The following is a 22500-nucleotide window of genomic DNA, read 5'->3' on the forward strand; positions in this document are numbered from 1 at the left end:
TGGACATTTTTCCGTCTCCGAGTGCCCTCTGTTAGGCGTAACGTCGGCCTGAAATTCGTCTCCATTATTGTTTGTATTGTAGTCATTATTGCATTTTTCGTGGTTGTTTTTAGGGCTGTTTCTCATTGGTGTTTTGTTTGTTGTTCTTCCATTTTTTTTTCTTTATAAATGAGCGAATGCTGCAACCGTTGGTTTGTTTATGATTCTACCATTACATTTTTTTTTTTTTTTTTTTGATTACCCACATTTTAATTTTTTTGTTCAGTCGCCATTATGATGTTTATCGGTCATTATTATTGCTCCTGTTGTTTTTGTTTATAATAATACTCATTTTTATCGTTATCTTCATTCTCAACCTCACTGCCATAATAATCACTGTTTTATTATTAACAGAATAATAGCAAATAATAATGATAGCCAAAAAATAATAGCAAATAATAATAATAATAATAATAATAATAATAATAATAATAATAATAATAATAGAATAATAGGGAAAAAGTGAAAGAATGCCAGGGAGAAATAGAGAGAAAAGTCTAAACATCAATCCTGAAAGAGAGCCATCATGAATCATTAGCAGTCAGTTCATTCATTAGGTTAAAAACTGAATCTTCAGTTCATTCATTAGGTTAAAAACTGCATCTTCAGTTCATTCATTAGGTTAAAAACTGAATCTTCATTTCATTCATTAGGTTAAAAAATGAATCTTCAGTTCATTCATTAGGTTAAAAACTGAATCTTCAGGTAATTCATTATGAATCTTCAGTTCATTCATTAGGTTAAAAACTGAATCTTCAGTTCATTCATTAGGTTAAAAACTGAATCTTCAGTTCATTCATTAGGTTAAAAACTGAATCTTCAGTTCATTCATTAGCCTTCAGTTCATTCATTAGGTTAAAAATGAATCATTCATTAGCTGAATCTTCAGTTCATTCAGTTCATTCATTAGGTTAAAAACTGAATCTTCAGTTCATTCATTAGGGTTAAAGACTTCTTCATTCATTCATTAGGTTAAAAACTTAAAAAAAAATGAATCTTCAGATTCATTCTGAATCTTCATAATCATTATGAATCTTCAGTTCATTCATTAGGTTAAAAACTGAATCTTCAGTTCATTCATTAGGTTAAAAACTGAATCTTCAGTTCATTCATTAGGTTAAAAACTGAATCTTCAGTTCATTCATTAGGTTAAAAAATGAATCTTCAGTTTTCATTCTGAATCTTCAGTCCATTCATTAGGTTAAAAAAATGAATCTTCATTTCATTCATTAGTTAAAAATGAATCTTCATTCATTATTAGGTTAAAAACTGAATCTTCAGGTAATTCATTATGAATTTCAGTTCATTCATTAGGTTAAAACTGAATCTTCAATTCTTAAAAAACTGAATCTTCAGTTCATTCATTAGGTTAAAAACTGAATCTTCAGTCCATTCATTAGGTTAAAAAATGAATCTTCAGTTCAAAAAAAACTGAATCTTCAGTCCATTCATTAGAAAAATGAATTCCTGATTTCCTTTCCCGTCCAGTCCGGGCAATACGCGTGACATTTGTTTGATTTCTCTCTCTCTTTTTTTTTTTTCATCCTGGCAGTGATTTGAATTAGCAAAGAGCAGATCATTAGAGTTCATTAGGGCGGCATTATCGGGCTCATTAGTAAAAATCTCCACACTGAATCAGTACTTTCATTTTGAAAGGATTTGTTTGCGTTGCAAGGATTTATGACCAATAAATGCGGTTCTCTGTTTGAGGATACTAATGGGAACTTGATGTACGCTAAATAATTTTTTTTATTGTACGATATTTCAGACATAACTTACAAATACTCATATCGATTGCTATTTCCATAGGATACATGATCCTTTAGCTTTTTCCATAAGAACATATGCTTGCTAAATACTGCTACCGAGACCGATCAGATTTGCTGAATAGCAGCGCCAATATATGCGGTAAATGTACCTCACTGTCGCGCTTCTCAGTTCCAGAGGTCCTTTATTCCTCACACCGTTAGACTGTGGAACAGTCTCCCTGACAGTGTTCTCATTGTATTTTAATAATTTACTCACATTTTTGTCCTTTTATTAATTTGTTAATTTATGTTTTCTTTTCTCATAACTGATCGATTCTTTCCTTATTGTTATTATCTTCTCTGTTACTTCTTTCAAATGAACAACATATTCTTTAGAATCTTGAATTTCAGGTCAGTGGCCCCTGTGAGCTTGTTCCATATGCATAGAGTTATACTTCTGAATAATAATAATAATAATAATAATAATAATAATAATAATAATAATAATAATAATAATAATGACAAAACCGTGGTAATAATAACGGAAGTTTCAGGTCCGTTATTTTGTAGAGCTAATTTTAGTTTCTATAATAATTGCCTTTCATGCACAGGTAGGTTATGCATCACGTGTCTGAATGACGTAACGAAACGCTTGAAATTTTTGTTGGTTATAATTTCCAACGCTTTGCTAAGGAAGGACAATTATAGCGAGGATGGGTTCTATATTTATGCAAGTAGTGGGTTTGCAGTCATCGTGTTGCTTGCTGTAATAATAATAATAATAATAATAATAATAATAATATAATAATAATAATAATCGTAGTATTAAACACGCGTATTTAAGATGTATTAGGAAAGGGAGTGGAACTGGAAAATAGAGTTCAGATTACCGGATTCTGTTAACACAAATGATAATAATAATAATAATAATAATAATAATAATAATAATAATAATGATGATGATGATGATGATGAGTAAGATTGGGTGAGGGGCTGGCAAAAATTATGATATAAGAAAGACTAACAGATGGGATAATGATCAGTAGAGTAGTATAATAAAATATACAGAGCGGAAGGTGCCCCAAGAAGGCTACCCAGATCCATGGCGAAGGGATTACTTCCTTCTCCGAAGATTTCATCAGGGTTTCATCCTATTCATGCATCCAAAGCCCCCTCTCTCTCTCTCTCTCTCTCTCTCTCTCTCTCTCTCTCTCTCTCTCTCTCTCTCTCTCACACACACACACACACACATATATTATATATATATATATATATATATATATATATATATATATATATTTATATTTATATATATATATATATATATATATATATATATATATATATATATATATATATATATATATATATATATATATATATATACATATATTTCGTGTTTAAGTTGTAAATCCCATAATCTATCACAGTCAGTCTCTTGTCTCCTGTTTTGTTTTTTTTTTTTATTTTATGCTTAATATATTTTTCACTTTAAATCTCTCTCTCTCTCTCTCTCTCTCTCTCTCTCTCTCTCTCTCTCTCTCTCTCTCATCTGTCATTAATCTGTCTTTTGTCTACGTCTTTTTCGTCTGTTTTTTAGCTCATATTTTTCGCTTTAAACTCAGTGTTATCTCTCTCTCTCTCTCTCATCTGTCATCAGTCTGTCTCTTGTCTACCTATTTTTCTTTTATATTTTACGCTCAACATAGTTTTCGATTCATATTCAATTCTCTCTCTCTCTCTTTGTCTTTGAAATCTTATGGCTCCAGACTACATCAAATCACGGGTAAATTTCCCCATAATTTTCCAGATGGAGAAAACTTCCCCATGAAACCGCCTCTGTCGAAAATTGCGGGATGCCTTTTATTTCACAAGTTCTGAAAAAAGAGGTTACACAGCTATTAGGAGTTTCGTAGAGTTTTGTATAGTTTTGTAGAGTTAAGAACAGCGAGGTAGACCTACCCATAGATACCCCCATTGATGAGAAGGTAAATAAACGTCATCCTTAAAATTTGAAGGAAAAAAAAAAAGAGTAGTCGAGGCTGCGTTCAACGACTCTTTTTCGTTACGTAAAACTGTACCTTTAGGAATCTTGGAATCTTGCCAGTGGTTTAGAACTTTTCAGAGTGGATGGTGAACAAGTATTTACGGTGTTTTGTAAGTAAATAGAAGAAGTTTCTTTCGTCCAGTATAACGAGAAAGTGTATAAAATATTTATAAGAATGAGGAAAAAAGTCGTTGTTTAATTCCACGGTCATTATTGATGAAATAGTAAGAAAAACGTACGCATCAAGAATTCAGAGAGAATAATATCATTGATGAAAGAATTACTAAAAGCAAAAAGTGGAAAAGGAAGAAAGAATATGAGAAAGTAATTAATGCTTAGAACGCGAATGAGGAGAAAAAGAACAAACTTTAAATGCTGATTTAAAACAACAAGGAAAAGAGCTTAGTATGATGTTAATATATTTAAATTGTGAGATTTGATGCTTAAAAAGCATATTTTATTATTTGATAGATATAAAAGAAATATCAGTGTAAAGTGATAATAACATCAATACCACTCAGTAACAAGTAAAAAATGCGCCGAAGTTCCTTCGGCGCAATAGAGTTTTCTGTACAGCCGCTACAGCGTAAACTCAAGGCCACCGAAAACAGCTCTGTCTTTCGATGGTTTCGGTATAATGCTGAATGAGCCGCGGCCCATGAAACTTTAACAACGGCCCGGTGGTGGCCTGTCCTATATCGTTGCCAGACGCATGATTATGGCTAACTTCAACCTTCAATAAATTAAAAAACTACTGATGGTAGAGGGCTGCAATTTGGTATGTTTGATGATTGGAGGGGGATGATCAACATACCAATTTGCAGCCCTCTAGCCTCAGTAGTTTTTAAGATCTGAGGGCGGACAGAAAAAAGTGCGGACGGACAGACAAAGCCGGCACAGTAGTTTTCTTTTACAGAAAACTAAAAATGAGAAAGAATATATAAAATTAAAAGAGCTCATGATAAAAAAAGGTGGGAAATTGTAAGAAAAGGAAGAAATTTAAGAGAAATGTCTTGAGTCAAAGAAGTTCCTTTACACAACATCCTCTCTTTTGATATGAACCTCACTAGATTTTGCTTTTTTTTCTTTCTTTCTTTGCTAATGAGTCTCTCTCTCTCTCTCTCTCTCTCTCTCTCTCTCTCTCTCTCTCTCTCTCTCTCTCTCTCTCTCTCTCTCCTTTCAAGAAGATATCGAACCGCTATTAACTTCTCGAAGAGTGATTCGGAAAATGAGCCTGTAATTGCTTTCAGGTGATCTCTTCCCATGTGTTGATGACTGTCTGGACTCCTCCCTAACTTTGTGCGTGTGTATATATATATATATATATATATATATATATATATATATATATATATATATATATATATATATATATATATATATATATATATATATATATATATATATATATATATATATATATATATATATATATATATATATATATATATATATATATATATACATATATATGTGTGTATATGTATATATACATATATATATAATTAAATATATATATATATATATATATATATATATATATATTTATATATATACAGTATATGTATAATATATATATGTATATATACAGGTATATGTATGTATGCATATATGTGTGTGCGTATAGGTTTGGGTGTGGGTGTCTGCATAGAAATAAATGTATTCCTCTTATGGAAATTGTCCGTCTAATGTCAGGCTTCACCGACAAGGAATGCATTGTCGTGGCACAATGGGCAGGAAACTTACATTTTTTTTTTTTTTTTTTTTTTTAGACCTTTCGTCCATAGCTGCAGTACTGTCTGTCTTTTGCATTAATTTTTTCCCATTTGAAGTTTCCCACCTAACTGTTCAACTTCTTTAACTTACTTCTTGTTTTGAAATATCGTAATAATAATAATAATATAATTTACAAGAAAGCCTCCACGTGTGATAAGATATCTGTACAGAAAATGGGACAGAAATCAGGTGCAGATAAAAGTAAATGAAATAAAGAAGAGAATATAGAAAAAAACGCGTATCTCATGTTAGAACAAAACAGATATCAAATCTAAGAGAACTGAAAGATAAATGAATTAATTTAATTAGAAATTAAGTTTAAAAAAACTGCCGGGTTTCATGAACTTTTGACAGATCAGTTATTCATCAAATTCACAAGCCAGAGTCTTAATGCATGAACGCCCTTTTTAATCTCCCAAAATCTAATAAATAATTTTTGGTCGATTGCAAATGACAATTCGCGATGATGCCATTATTAAACCCGTTAAAAAAAACTGGGCTCATGATCCTGAAAGTGTCCAGCGGAGGTAAAACTTAATGTACTGATCAAGCGCGATAAAGTTAGCCCCGGAACCAAAGTGGATTACTCTGGCCCAATATATCGCATTATTCAGGGAGGAAATTGAATCAACATTTTGGCAGCGAGGTTAGTTGTAGCGCAGCAAGCGTAATCCCATTACAATGTGACACTAATACAGGTATATCCATTACATGTGTCAGTCCGTGATGCGGTTATTAAGTAATGTGCGCACATTTTGTGAGCCCTCTGCGGTCATGCGTCAGTTTGATAGACGACCCGCGGTTATTTATTGTTTCATTTATTATTCAGTGGCTGCTCCATAGACTTGTTCGTGTTTGGTGTCCACTCGTGGATGCATGATTGCCTCAGCTTTGATGCTTGACTGAATTTGTCGTTTTGATATTGTTTTCAAGGTTCATTTTGGAAATGGTCGCTTGTTGTCTTGTGTGTGTGTATATATTTATGTATGTATGTATATGTATATATGTATATATATATATATATATATATATATATATATATATATATATATATATATATATATATATATATATATATATATACTGTATATATATATATATTTGTGTGTGTGTATGTAGGAAACACTGAACACATGAGCTCATATTTCACTTAAATAACTTTCTGACTCACACCGGGAACGAATCTCGGTCTCCCGCGTGACAGGCCAAGGCGGCAGCGACTGACCTACAAAGATCACAAAAGAAGTTGGAACTTAAGCAGGGTTGGGAAGTTAGGTAAAATTTTACTGGTATGATCTTTGTAGGTCAAACTGCCTTGGTTAGTTCAAGAGCCAGCATTATATATTGGAATATATATATATATATATATATATATATATATATATATATATATATATATATATATATATATATGACTATTTATCACATCACCGTGATTCATATACAATCAGAAAGCTACAAACGTCCTTTAATATCAATTTGCTCTAGGTAATATATTTTCATATATGTTACCGAAGTTTTTAGTTGATAATAAGTCTTTGTCAGACCAGCGACGGACGAGGACTCAGGACTACAGGGTTACTGCGTCCTTGGTCCTCCTCATCCGTCAGGAGACCAACTAAAAATTCCCTTCGGTAACATATATGAAAATATATTATTTCCGAGGTAGAGCGAATTGATATTAAAGGACGTTTGTATATTATATATATATATATATATATATATATATATATATATATATATATATATATATATATATATATGTATGTATGTGTGTGTGTGTGTCTGTGTGTAAATATACGTATGTACAGTATGTATGTATGTATATATATGTGTGTATATATATATATATGTATTAAATATTATTTACGTGATATATATAAATGAGGTTGTATATTTGCTGATAGATTTATAGACATTTTCTTAGATTACGGCTTCTTCTTTCTATCTCCGGCCCCAATCAAAACAAATACACACTTTGAAAACAGGAACAAATAAGAAAAATTATCTCGGTAAAAGAGCCACAGATAAATATAACTGTAAGCAAAAATACATACGAAAAAAAATTCTCCAGACTCTTTCAAACGGGGACCCCATTCCAATATTTCTGCTCTCCAGTTTCGAATGGGAAGATGGAAAAGTCCACAAAAACTTCTGAAAGAAAAGTACTTGCGGCGGCATTCTCCCCCCCCTCGTATTTGTTTTCCTCAGCTGTGCTACATTTCCAGCGTCGTGTTGACATCTCTCTCTCTCTCTCTCTCTCTCTCTCTCTCTCTCTCTCTCTCTCTCTCTCTCTCTCTCTTACTCACTTATTGGGGCGCTTTCTCTCTCCATGTTTCGTTTACCTGAAAGTGATGAACAAAATATCATCATCCTCGCTGAACCTTGTATGTATTGCTAAGACAGGAACATAAAAATGGGTATGTACGAATTTGTACACATATGGAACTTTATATAATTGTGTATTCGTATGTGTTTATGTATATGTATATACATATATATATATGACTGTTTATATATAATATATATATATATATATATATATATATATATATATATATATATATAATATATATATATATATATATATATATATATATATATATATATATATATATATATATATATATATATATATATATATTACTAACAGGACCTCATTCAAACTGGATGGTATCTAGTGGAGATATTTATTCAAAAAAGTTACAAGCTTTCTAGGACAAACAGTCCCCATTGTCAAGTATCCGTACAATGAGCGGACACGTAGTCCAACTGTATTTATATGAGTGTGCTGGCTTCTTTAATCCTTTAGTTACCCTTCTTCTCTTGTGGGTCCCGCCCTTGTGACCTTGGCCTTCATCTGCCCACGCCTTCTTCCAGCTGTGCATGTTCCAAGCGGCCTCTTGTGTTTTTTTGTTTCTTTTCAGTTTTGGAGTATACGATTTTTCTTGATATGCTGCTTCAAAGGCGTTTCCAGTATTCCCTGCCATTGTGTCTGGCCGTTTTGTTGGGGTTCCTGTAGAAAAAAATTCATATTTTCCCAGTCTATTTTGTGGTCTTTTTCGCAACAATGTTTGGCAACTGCCGACGTCTGACTGAAATGTCTCATGTTCTGTGTGTGGTCTACGTGTCCGGTCATTGTACGGGTACTTGACAGTGAGGACTGTTTGTCCTAGAAAGCTTGTAACTTTTTTGAATAAACCATCCAGTTTGAATTAGGTCCTGTTAGTAAATGTACTAATGCACAGAACAAATGTGTATGTGATAAAGTTAATATATATATATATATATATATATATACATATATATATATATATATATATATATATATATATATATATATATATTAGAAGATAGACTTGTTCTACCCTGGACCTTTGTTCGTCCTTGTTACAACTTCGCACATCTGTAACTACCAGATATCTGATTCATTGCTGAGGTCAGCAGAGTTACAAGGAGTCTGTTTATAAATATATATATATATATATATATATATATATATATATATATATATATATATATGTGTGTGTGTGTGTGTGTGTGTGTATAATATATATATATATATATATATTTATATATATATATATATATAAATATATATATATATATATATATATATATGTATATACATATATACATATATATACTTATACATACATACATATGCATATGTATGTGTGTGTGCTTGTGCTGTGGATGGTTGTGCAATGTATGTATGTAAAGGAGATGGAGAGAAAGAGAGTTCAGATAAAACAGAGGTGACAGTGATAATGGAAATTTAAGAAAGACCTAAATTTAGTCCTGAATCATAAGGTTGGCAGCACAAAAAAGCCGAAAAAATTATGAAATCATAATAAACCAAGACAGGAGTGCTTCAGATGAAAAAAATAAATTGGAGGGAGGGGGTGGGTTAGAGGACCTTGACAATGAAGTTATCGGTTATGTAATTTCCGCCACGGCCTGACATTTTTTTTTTTAAAGGTGGGCAATCTAATTCGCGCTGATGCGGCTCGTATTTTTTCCCCAACCGCTTCATTAAAAGCGGAATAAAAGTAAAGGACGTCGGTCGACGTCAATAAGAATGCATCTGTTGTCCGGCCCCGGAGTGTAATCAGCTTTGCTCCCTTCTCATTAATTCGGACGTATTATTGACTGCTTTGCTGGGCTGGTGGTCGCCGCTGTCTCTCGCTGCCCAGGCAGGAGACGAGGCGTCCCGATGTGGCCTCATCTCGACGGTAATAAATGATGGTCGTGATGCGCCGCGGGATGAATAATTCGTGGGGCTGCGCTGGCACGCCAGGTGACACACATACGCCACGCGCACACGTTCGTGTGCGTATACAGTCTCTCTCTCTCTGTCGGTCTACACGTGTCTACATTTTGAGTTTCAGTTTGTTTTCTTTTTGTGCATACGTCTTTCTCTCTCTCTCTTTGTTGAAACTTTGTTATAGTTCCTTTCTTTGCGTACATTCTCTCTCTCTCTCTCTCTCTCTCTCTCTCTCTCTCTCTCTCTCTCTCTCTCTCTCTCTCTCTCTCTCTAGATAAATACATAGACAGAAGGGTAAATATATGCATATATATATACATATTTATACATATATACATATATATGTGTACATATATACATATCTATGTGTACATATATACATATATATGTATATATGTATATATATATATGTATATATATATATATATATATATATATATATATATATATATATATATATATATATATATATATATATATATATATATATGTATGTATATATACATCCATACATGCATAGGCTTATTTCCATTAGAAAGGGGTGGCTCCAGAGGGTGCTACCCTTCCGGTTCCAGCTACCAATTTGGGACGAAGATGATCTTGGTTGACTAACTAAACCAGTGACCAGCAGTCACTGGTTGACTGCCAGGTATACTTCATGCACGCCGTAGGCCCACGAAGTCGCTGTGGGTCGTAACATTGCTTCCTCACGTAGCTTCGGCTCCTCCGGGAATTGGACCCGAGTCCTCGAGGTTGCGATTTGGTCGAGTGTCATGCATACAAAGTCTCTGTTCCACCTGATATTGGCCTATCTACAGGCTCTCTCTCTCTCTCTCTCTCTCTCTCTCTCTCTCTCTCTCTCTCTCTCTCTCTCTCTCTCTCATCCAAAACACTAAGTGCCAGCTTCAAGGAAAGATAGTACTCTGTGCGCCTGTTACATTACAATAGTAATAAATGACCCCGTTACTGTGTAACTAGTAATAAATGACCCTGTTACTGTGTAACTAGTAATAAATGATCGTGTTACTGTGTAACTAGTAATAAATGATCGTGTTACTGTGTAACTAGTAATAAATGACTGTTGCTATGTAAGTAACTATTAATAAATAACCCTGTTACTGTGTAACTCGTTCCTGGTTCTGGACTTAACAATATTTGTTTTACATTTGTCGTGAAAAACAGCTGTTGGTCACTGCCGTGTTTTGCTTGTTTTTATTTTACTTTTATTTCGTATTTGTAGCAAAATTTGCATAATGAACTTTAAAACTTTTTTGTATCTGAAAGCTTCTTGCCAGTTCTGAAAGTTATATCTGTCTCATAGTTTAAAGAGCCTCAGGAATTATAAGTCCAAGAATCTGGACTTCTGGGTTAGGGTCAACTTTCCTGGCTCTAGAATATGGCGAGAAGAGGGCATATGATTGCCGATCCCATCGGCCTTCCCATAGAAAAATGGTTAGATGATGATGTATTCCATTTCCCCTCCCTTTTTTCTAACTGAAACCTGTGGTAGAAGAAGAAGAAGAAGAAGGAGTTAAAGTAGGAGATAAAGAAGGTCTACTGTCCCCCCCCCCAACCTTCTCTTCTCATTTTACCTCATTGAAATCTGGTGCAGGAGGTGATTTGCATGTCCCTCCCGGCAACCTTCCCATACAAAGAAGACGAAGATGTACCCCGTGCCTCTCCTTCTCCTCTCCTAAATGAAATCTGGGATAAGTGAAACCATTTACTTCCCCATCCGTCAGTCTTTGTATGTGACGAAGAAGAATAAGATCATTTACATTATTTCTATTTTTATAAATCTCCTACTCTCCTGGTTTCATGGTTGAAGTCTGGTTCTGAAAGTATACTATTTACCTCTTCTCATCACATTTTAAGGAGGAAAAGTAGCCAGAAGATGTGGTAACATTGTAGATATTTTTATTTTTATAATCATGCAGAAGCACAGCCGAGCTTTCGGGAATACATAACTTTTCTTATCATCATGTCATTCTGTAGGTAAGTGACCTGACGATGGGAAAAGTTGTGTATTCCTGAAAGCTAAACTGTACCTCTGTACGATTTCAGAAATAATAACGTCTACAGTGTTGCTACGCCTTCTGGCTATATGGTTCCTCCTTCAGTTGGAGTTTTCTAGTAATGAAAGTTTAACTAGTTTTCTTATTTTCAAACGGAACTCATGTATACATTGAGAAGAGGTTTAAGTAGAATTTTTCTGTCTCAATTCTCTTTTCATAACTGAAATCTAATCTGGAGAAGATCATTTAATCAATCATCCATTGACATTTCCGTATGAAATGAAGTATAAAAGAAGAATGAGAAGAAGAAGAAGAAGCTTTTCCACAGACCATAGATTTGCTAAACGTCCCGGAATGGGGGGGGGGTCGCTGGCAGAGGAGATACCGACTCCGGGGGATGACGCATCTGTGCCTTTCAATATTGTTCCCTGTTATTAGAGGCAGATGTTCATTTCGTATCGCTTTGTTACCAGTTGTTAATTGTTGCAGGCATAACGTGTGCATTGCAATATTCCGCATCCCGTGTGGTGCGGAAATAAAGGCCACCAATTTCTCTCTAGCCTTTGCTCCGTCGCCATTGTCCTGCCGTCAGACCTTCGACGTTGCCCAAATGACGGAGCCAGAGTGGGGAATTATTATTATTTATTATTATTATTATTATTATTATTATTATTTTATTATTATTATTTTCGTATTGTTGTCCTTATGATTGCCGGGTAATATGATGGCTTTTGCACGCTTGAGGATTGTCTAAACTCTCTCTCTCTCTCTCTCTCTTTCTCTCTCTCTCTCTCTCTCATACACTAAATGTTTGCGGTTATCAAGAATACGATGCCTAACTCGTTGGAATTATATCGTTCGTTATCATCTTGTGGGTTATTATTATTATTATTATTATTATTATTATTATTATTATTATTATTATTATTATTACTACTACTACTACTACTACTACTACTACTACTACTACTACTACTACTGCTTTACTTGTTTTCGTATTGATGTCCTCATAATAACCAGGTAATGTGACGGCCTTTGCATGCCTGAGATTATGTTTAAATTCTCTCTCTCTCTCTCTCTCTCTCTCTCTCTCTCTCTCTCTCTCTCTCTCTCTCTCTCTCTCTCTCTCTCTCTCTCTCTCTCTCTCTCTCTCATGCATAAAATGTATATGGGTCTGTGCCTATCAAGAAGGGAGGATGATTGTCAGGTGACGAATAAGCCAGACCACTTAAGGTAGGGTAGGCCTTCGACGTACCACACCTTCATAAAGAAGATAACTAACCTTGATTGATTTATTGATAGGTCAAACATTCATTAGAGGTCAAAACTAACAGAATGCTTTAGCAAACAGATAAAGTTAAAAGGAAGTGATGTTATCGCGAGACACCATGAGAATGTTCAATTAACATACAGATAGTGATGTTGACAGAAAGAGAAAAAAGTAACAAAAGTGTAGAATATAAATAATATATATATATATATATATATATATTATATATATATATCTATATATATATATATATATATATATTATATACATATGCATATATATATATAGGTGTGTGTGTGTACATTTGTATGTAGTATGTATGCAAATTGTATATTTTAAAAATGCATAATTTTGACAATATGTTTTAATGCATGTATCTATATTTGTAAGAACTTGTTTGCGTAGTCAGATTAGTGACCTTTTTTTAGTAAAATTAAGTGATAATTCCTCTTTTAAGAATCATGTAAAACCAAATGAGGAACCGCAGAGGGGCTTAGAAGAAAATCCTCTCCAGTGGTCAAAGGAATGCTCTTTTCAAAGTTGCTTATCATGCACTATCTGATGAAGCTACGCCCCCTCCTCAGCCGTCTTCTGCAATTCCCCTCTTCCTTTTTACTTATTTTTTTAACACTCTTCTCCTTTTACATCTTGTTATCCCAGTTCTCATTTCTCCTCCCTTCCTTCTTTGCGTCTCTTTACGTATCCATATCCTTTCTTCGTATTTAATGTAATTTCCTTGAGTTCCTTTAATCTTTTCCTTACTTTTTGACTTAATTTCGTCATCGTTTTCCTAAAGCGCGCGTGTGTGTGTGTGTGTGTGTGTGTGTGTGTAAAATAGGATTAAATTTCTAAAATACCTCAGTCCCATTCCAAAACGCAAGACTAATATTAACTTATTTAAAATACTGCAGCTCTCTCTCTCTCTCTCTCTCTCTCTCTCTCTCTCTCTCTCTCTCTCTCTCTCTCTCTATATATATATATATATATATATATATATATATATATATATATATATATATATATATATAATGTCAAAATGTGTGTTCTTAAGCATTTTTTTATTCTCTCTCTCTCTCTCTCTCTCTCTCTCTCTCTCTCTCTCTCTCTCTCTCTCTCTCTCTCTCTCTCTCAGGAACTCATTTCCCTTTTCTTTGCTCTTCTCCGGACTTCCCCTTTCTCTCGCAGCTGAAAATCCCTCTCCTCTCAACCCGAAAAGCAAGAGTACCCTAAAAAGAGGATGTAATGTGAGTCCCTCGGAGAGAATTACGGAATTACTCCATAATTCAGCATCGCATCTCGCCCTCCTCCTCCTCCTCCTCCTCCTACTGCTACTGCTACTGCTACTGCTACTGCTCCTGCCACCCTTCTCTTTCGGGAGGAAGGACATAATACGTTATTCCGTGATACATTACTGGCCAGTTTCCACCTCCATCCTTTTCGTTATGAATAATTACCCTATTTGTCTTTTTATTATTATTATTATTATTATTATTATTATTATTATTATTATTATTATTATTATTCGTTGGATTACATAATGTATGATCATTAAATATTTTGTAGTGATATATGTAAAAACTCATCGATACTTTATTATTATTATTATTATTATTATTATTATTATTATTATTATTATTATTATTATTATTATTATTCGATGAATTACATAAAGTATGATCATTAAAAATTCGACCGTTTTATAGTGTTATATGTAAAACTCTTCGAACTGATTATTATTATTATTATTATTATTATTATTATTATTATTATTATTATTATTATTATTATTATTATTATTATTATTGGATTTCATAAAGTATGATAATTAAAAATTCCACTGTTTTTACAGTGTTATATGTAAAAACCCTTCGATACTTTAAAGTGTCCTTGTGTTTACAGCTCTGTATGTATATATGTATATATATACATATATATATACATCTATATATATGTATACACATACATACATACATATGTATGTATGTGTATACATACATACATATATATATATATATATATATATTTATGAAATATATATGGCTATAAATATGATAAACATGCATGATAAAATATAAAACTTATAATATAGGAAAGACAGGTATGTAAGGTATGTATATGTTTGTGTATACTGTACATATATATATATATATATATATATATATATATATATATATATATATATATATATAACATATGTGCAGTGTGTGTGTGTGTGTACATATACACAAACATATACATACCTTACACTACCTGTCTTTCCTCTATTATAAGTTTGTATATTTTATCACTGCATCAATTTATCACCTTTAGTAGCCACTTTCATTAAGCCTTTTCAGCGCAAAGGTCTTGAGTTTTATTTCTTCATGCATGGATAAAGTGTCCTTCAGTACATTTCAAATACCTTTTACCTGCATTCTTTGGTGAATAGGCCTCATTGTACTTTTCTTGTTCCTTTGGATTTTTATTTTCTCCCGTCAGCTGTCTCAATTATACGTATAATTTGCTATATTCCTTTCATCATGTTCTGCTTATTCCCCCATTTAATCATTCTTATGGACTTATTTAACACATTCTTTCTCACGTCTCTTCCCCTTGAAGGACTGTATTTCGGGATGATTCTCTCCATTGAGCAGACGAAACCCTTCGAAAGCAAACGCCACAATATTGCTTTGATTTATTGAGGCAACACCCTTTGCAGGAAACAGGTGGTTAAACATTTGACAATTTTATGTGTATAATTGTGTAAGCAATTAGCTAATTGTTATATGTACGTTTGTGTTTTTTATAACAAACACACATATATATATGTGTGTGTGTGTGTGTTTGTTATAAAAACACACAAACGTACATATAATAATTAGTATGTATATGTATATATATATATATATATATATATATATATATATATATATATATATATATATATATATATATATATATATATATATATATATATATATAATATAATATATTATATATATTATATATTTATTTGTGAAGTCTGATTGCATGCATGCTTTTATTTTTGAACTTTATACATGAAAATGAGTTTGTGCACGTTTACATAATGCAAGAATACAGATAAGTGAAATAATGATGAAGTAATAATAAGTGCAACTTCACAAAACATATGAGGGCAATAGTCTGGACCTGACACTTAACTGATGCTACAAGAGAATCGGAATATACTAAAACGTTCTTCCGTTTTATAAAAATATGGATCTTTTTTATTAAACTATAAATAATACACAAATGTTGGCCAGACTTAGACTTATACGTATGGAACCTTGAAGAGCTGCGAAAGTACTTTTCCAAAAGTGACTCATAACGAAGTCATACATTTTCATCAGGCACGCGGCATGAACAATGGGCGTAATGCAATTGTAGCCAGCGATGTCATTATCTGCCGCGAGTAATTACGGCTTAAAGGTCGGAAATCCTAGGTTACCGACTTTGTCGCCCCCTCGGTTGCGCCATCTGGCAGTTATTACCTCATTTGTGACTTAAAGATGTTATATCCTCGACCGCCTCCTCATTTCATACGCAAAGAGAGACAGAAATTATTGATGCTCAAGTCTTCTCGAGGTGGATGCAGATGAACCTTAGCTTGAAGCAGTTGAAGAGGTCTTACTTGTGGCTTAGTCTGGTCATTTCTGTGTCCAGCCAGCATTTTCCCGAGATGTAGCCGAGTGCCGAGACCTTTCCCTGAAAAAGCGGGACGCCATATCTTAAAGACTAACCGAAGAATTTCCTTGAAAATAATCTCATTATGTTTTCCACACCCAAATTTCTACTGGGGCCACTAACCGAACCTAACATAACCTAACCTAAACTAACCTAGGAGCATGACAGAACAACTGGGGCTGGTGCAATACTAGCATACATCTCAGGAATTTGCGTCCGGCTTAGATTGAACCGGACGGTTAACTCCTCCTCAAAACATTCTGCTCTTTAAGTCTCCTAGTGTTGGATACGAATCTGTCCAGTTGAAATATCTTTTGAAATGTAATATTGTTTTTAGTTTAAAATCTTATAGATTCAAGTTTTTATTACAAAAAAACTCACTTTAATAAAACCATGCGATTGCAATCTTCAATTAATTCAGTTCTGGCGGGTTCATAATATTGTACTCGAAGCTGTAGTCTTAAACATTTCCATGAAATATAATACAATCGTATTCATTATCTAGAATGATTGAAAGATGGGAATTAGAACATCATGATGAATTTCAGCCCTACAGGGCACATATCTAATGAGATTCGAACCTGCACTGATTAAATTTCAAATTGAAAATGAGGAGACTGGGTTTCATAGTCCTCGTGAGATTCGAAACTGGAAAGTCGCAAATTCTCACAAATTCTCATGAGGTTACATCAATTCAAGAGGGCTGCGGCTGTCAAGAATTTATTTTAAAAATCGCATAAAAATAGGAAGATGAATGTAACATATAAAAAGTTTTAAAATATATTTTAAATTGAACACAGTATTTTATGAGTTTTACCCTCTGTCAAGCCAGTTTTTGCATGAACACAAGTGCTATGGGCTTCATAATCTTGGAAATTTCGAAAACTTTTTTTTTTTATAAATTCATCGTTTCATATGAGACTTAAACACTTCATCAACAAAATAAATCAGCAATGTAGTCATGTAAACTCGCCTATTTCGTTTATTCCATAAAACGAGTAAAAATACGCCGACGTTTCTTCGGCGCAATCGAGTTTTCTTTACAGCATAATAATCAAGGCCACCGAAAATAGATCTATCTTTCGGTGGTCTCGGTATAATGCTGTATGAGCCGCTCCCCATGAACCTTTCAGCCATGACCCGGTGGTGGCCTGTCCTGTAGCATTGCCAGACGCATGATCATACTTTCAAAAATAGAATAAAAACTACTGAGGCTAGAGGGCTGTAAAAATATTTGAAGAGTGGAGGGTGGTTGATCAACAACCAATATGCAGCCTTGCCTCAGTAGTTTTTCTGAGGGCGGACACAAAAGTGAGGACAGAAAAAAAAAGTGAGGACAGAAAAGGTGCGGACAGAAAAATTGCGGACAGAAAAAGTGCAGACAGAAAAAATGAGGAGAGACAGACAAATACCCATCTCAGTAGTTTTCTTTTTACAGAAAACTAAAATTGGGATATCTGTCTCAGTGATCTACTGAGTGTCTAGGCAGACTCTGTGCTTCAGTTATCACATAGAACTTGGCCCTGTTGGTTTCATCATTTGGAAAGCTTTTGTCCCTAAAGAACTCTTACTAATGATTTTGCATGGTCTTGAGAGGTGCCTAACTAAACATTACCTCAAGAAGTTCAGCACTGTAGAATTAATAATCCTACCACTTGTAGGTCAACAAGGTTCATGTAGCTTGAAATATTCAGATATTAAGTTTCACAGTGGCACAACATGCAGACCTTCCATGTTGAAATTTCGAGTCATATTTAAAGTATCACAAACTGAAATTGGTCAGTCATTTTTTCATTGATTTTTTAATTTTGAGGATTTGACAGTCCCAAATGCTTCGCTTGAGATAAGAATGCGTTCATGTTTTCTGAAATTAAAGTACTCTTGTAAAAAACAGACATAAAAAATAAGAGGTAAAAAATGTGCCGAATTTTCTTCTGCACAATCGAATTTTCTTTATATAGCATATAATGAGGGCCACCAGAAATAGATCTATCTATCTAATGCTGTATAAGCCGCAGCCCATGAAACTTTAGCCACGGCACGTTGGTGGCTTGTCCTGTATCGTTGCCAGACGCACGATTATGGCTAACTTTAACCTCAAATAAAATAAAAACTACTGAGGCTAGAGGGCTGCAGTTTTTGTATGTTTGATGATTGGAGGGCTTTTGATCAAATACCAGTTTGCAGCCCTCTAGCCTCGGTAGTTTTTAAGAATAAATTGCGGACAGAATAACAGAAAAAGTTCGGACTGAAAAAGTGCGGGCACAGACAGAATAACGACAGAATAAAGAACAGACAAAGAAGAAGAAGAAGGACAGACAAAGCCAGCACAATAGTTTTCTTTTACAGAAAACTAAAAATCAGTAAATGAAAACGACCAAACAGATGGCAGTGGCAGTGAAATTACTCCCCCCCGACCCCTTGAGTTACGGTAATTAGCAGGTTTAGAAAAAAAAATTAAATTAAAGGTGGAAAAGGGAAATGTGATCAATTATTTCGGAAACTCGTAATGAGTACCCAGTGTTTAGGGAGGAGATTGCCGTGTGAGGCCTCTTGAGGTGGAAAATGGTCAGAACTGTAGAACAAAACTTGTGCATTTTTGGTCAGGGACATATTTTCTGTAATGAGACTCGTCAAAAGTACTTTTTAGTTTTCTGTAAAATAAAACTGTTGTGCCGGCTTTGTCTGTCCGTCCGCAATTTTTCTGTCCGCGGTTTTTTCCTGTCCGCACTTTTTTCTGTCCGCACTTTTTCTCTCTGCACTTTTTCTGTCCGCAATTTTTCTGTCTGCACTTTTTTCTGTCCTCACTTTTTGTGTCCGCCCTCAGATCTTAAAAACTACTGAGGCTAGAGGGCTGCAAATTGGTATGTTGATCATCCACACTCCAGTCATCAAACATACCAAATTGCAGCCCTCTAGCCTCAGTTGTTTTTATTTTATTAAAGGTTACAGTTAGCCATAATCGTGCGCCTGGCAAAGATATAGGATAGGCCATCACCGTGCCGTGGTACAAGTTTCATGGGTCGCGGCTCATACAGCATTATAACGAGACCACCGAAAGATAGATCTATTTTCAGTGGCCTTGATTATACGTCGTAGCGGCTGAACGGAAAACTCGATTGCGCCGAAGAAACTTCGGCGCATTTATTACTTGTTTTTCTTATCATCAGTAATGATTCGTTTTCAAGCATATTTTCATTTATATGAAAAGTTCGATTATAAGCAAGAACTTTCTCCACGTCGTTATTATTACGGAAATTATATTCATGCCTATTCTTAGCATAATTAGTCCAAATGGAAATCCCTTTTACGCCATTAGCTACAAAGTTTATACATTTAGGTCCTTTGTCTCTTGTCAGGTGCTTCTAACCCGCCGTTAGTAGAGTATAATTATAAACACCAGGGTTCAAGGTTATATATATATATATATATATATATATATATATATATATATATATATATATATATATATATATATATATATATATATGTATATATATGTGTGTGTGTGTGTGTGTGTGTGTGTGTGAATATATATATATATATTATATACATATATATATATATATATATATATATATATATATATATATATATATATATATATATATATATATATATATATATATATATATATATATATATATTATTGCATTTTTATCACACCACCGACATTTTTTTATCTACAAACATTACGCTACAAATGACGTTTAATATCCAATTCGCGGTGCTTCCTGCCGAATTGGATATTAAACGATATTTCTAGCTTAATGTTTATATAATAATATATGTATGTAAATTTCTGACTCACATCAGGATCGAATCCAGGTCTTTCAGTTGAAAGACGAGACCGCTGCCGACCAAGCCACGCAAGTCATAAAAGAAGTTGGAACCTGAGTGCCACTGTTCCTAAAGCTTTACCCGGGCAGGCTAACTGCTTGCTTACCACCGTGTTTTCCCCAACTTCCCGACTCAGCAGTGACCCAATTGACAGCATTTCATTCGAATTATCCCTTCTGAGAGAATATAATAGAAATAATCAACACATTATCAAATTTCTGACTCACGTCCTGATGTGAGCCAGAAATTTATTTCTGTTCTACGCGTGATTGTGTGTTGATTATTTCTATATACATATACACATGAACGCCAGTTACTCCATCACCAACAGTCACAATTGCAAGTAACGGTGGTGGTGGTGGTGGTGGTAACGGCAAAGCAGTAGCAGCCATAAAGGAAGTTGCAACAAAAAGCAAATCGACATTGGAGTGTACTTTTGAACTTTGCAATGACAAATGGTAAGCTGTATGTCTTGCCATGGAGGGGGAATTTAAAACATGAATAAGCATAAACTCTGAAGGGTTCAGACTACGGCACTTGACATATTTGTTCCAGGCGATAAATTTTGACAGTCAAGGAATTATCCTCGCAGAAAACTCTCTCTCTCTCTCTCTCTCTCTCTCTCTCTCTCTCTCTCTCTCTCTCTCTCTCTCTCTCTCTCTACGGGGCACGAGCTGACATTAACAGCAGGAAAACTTCGGGAGCTCACCCCTTGTGAAGTATGAATCATTTATCAAACAATGGCAAAAATTGATAGTGAAAAATGAAGAGGCAGGTTTAAATACACACACACATACATACATACATACATACATACATGCAGTCTCTCTCTCATTTATGTATGTATATATGTATATAAATGCATGTATTTATGTATATATATATATATATATATATATATATATATATATATATATATATAGAGAGAGAGAGAGAGAGAGAGAGAGAGAAAGAAGAGAGAGAGAGAGAGAGAGAGAGAGAGTATTTGATCACACAACAACAGAACCCGCCGTGAATTTAGCTTATCATTGCCAGAATCTCCCTGTCAGTCTCCTTTTCGTGAAGATGACTGACATTTAATTAATCTGGAGTGACTGATTCCAGTAGCAGACTATAACCGAATTTTGCGGAAACCAGTTCCGTTGACGTTCAAAATTTCCATTTTTTGAGCTATTGCCTTTTTATTCTCTTGGAGGGGCTTAGTAAGAAAGGTAGCCTATTGGGGTTATTCAGTATAAATGGTTGCATGTTGTGACCTACAGTATTAATATACTTAACCCACTAATAATAATAATACTGTAATTTTAATATTAGTAGTTTGTGTAGTAGTGGGTAATAGTGTCAAGAAGATGCATTCTAAACGCACAAGGATAAGCATTACTTTTGTTGAATTTAGTTAATTTTGGATGCGTGATTTTGAGTATAAATTTTGCATTCAAGGTTATGCATCCACATTATGTATGTACATATATGCATGTGTTTGTATACTTGTGTGCCCACATGACCGTTTTTTGTGTATGTTTGTGTGTATGTGTGTGTGTTTGTGTTTGTGTGTACGTGTGTGTGTGTGTGTGTTTGTTTGTGATTAACAATGGCACAGAAATCATTCTCACTTTCTCGTCATCTGGCAAGATATTAATAGTTTTAGTAGTTTTGAGAAGAACCTTGACTACTTTTTCTTTTTTTCATTATTGCGTTGGACCCGAAAACTGTAAACTGCTCTCATTATAGAGGGAGATATTGGATACAAAGGTTCTCTTCATGGAGAGAAAGACTTGGAGGTCTTCAGTTGATTTGGTTCACATAATTTGGTG

The sequence above is a fragment of the Macrobrachium rosenbergii genome, chromosome 10, assembly GCF_040412425.1.
Source record: "Macrobrachium rosenbergii isolate ZJJX-2024 chromosome 10, ASM4041242v1, whole genome shotgun sequence".
Classification (NCBI taxonomy): domain Eukaryota; kingdom Metazoa; phylum Arthropoda; class Malacostraca; order Decapoda; family Palaemonidae; genus Macrobrachium; species Macrobrachium rosenbergii.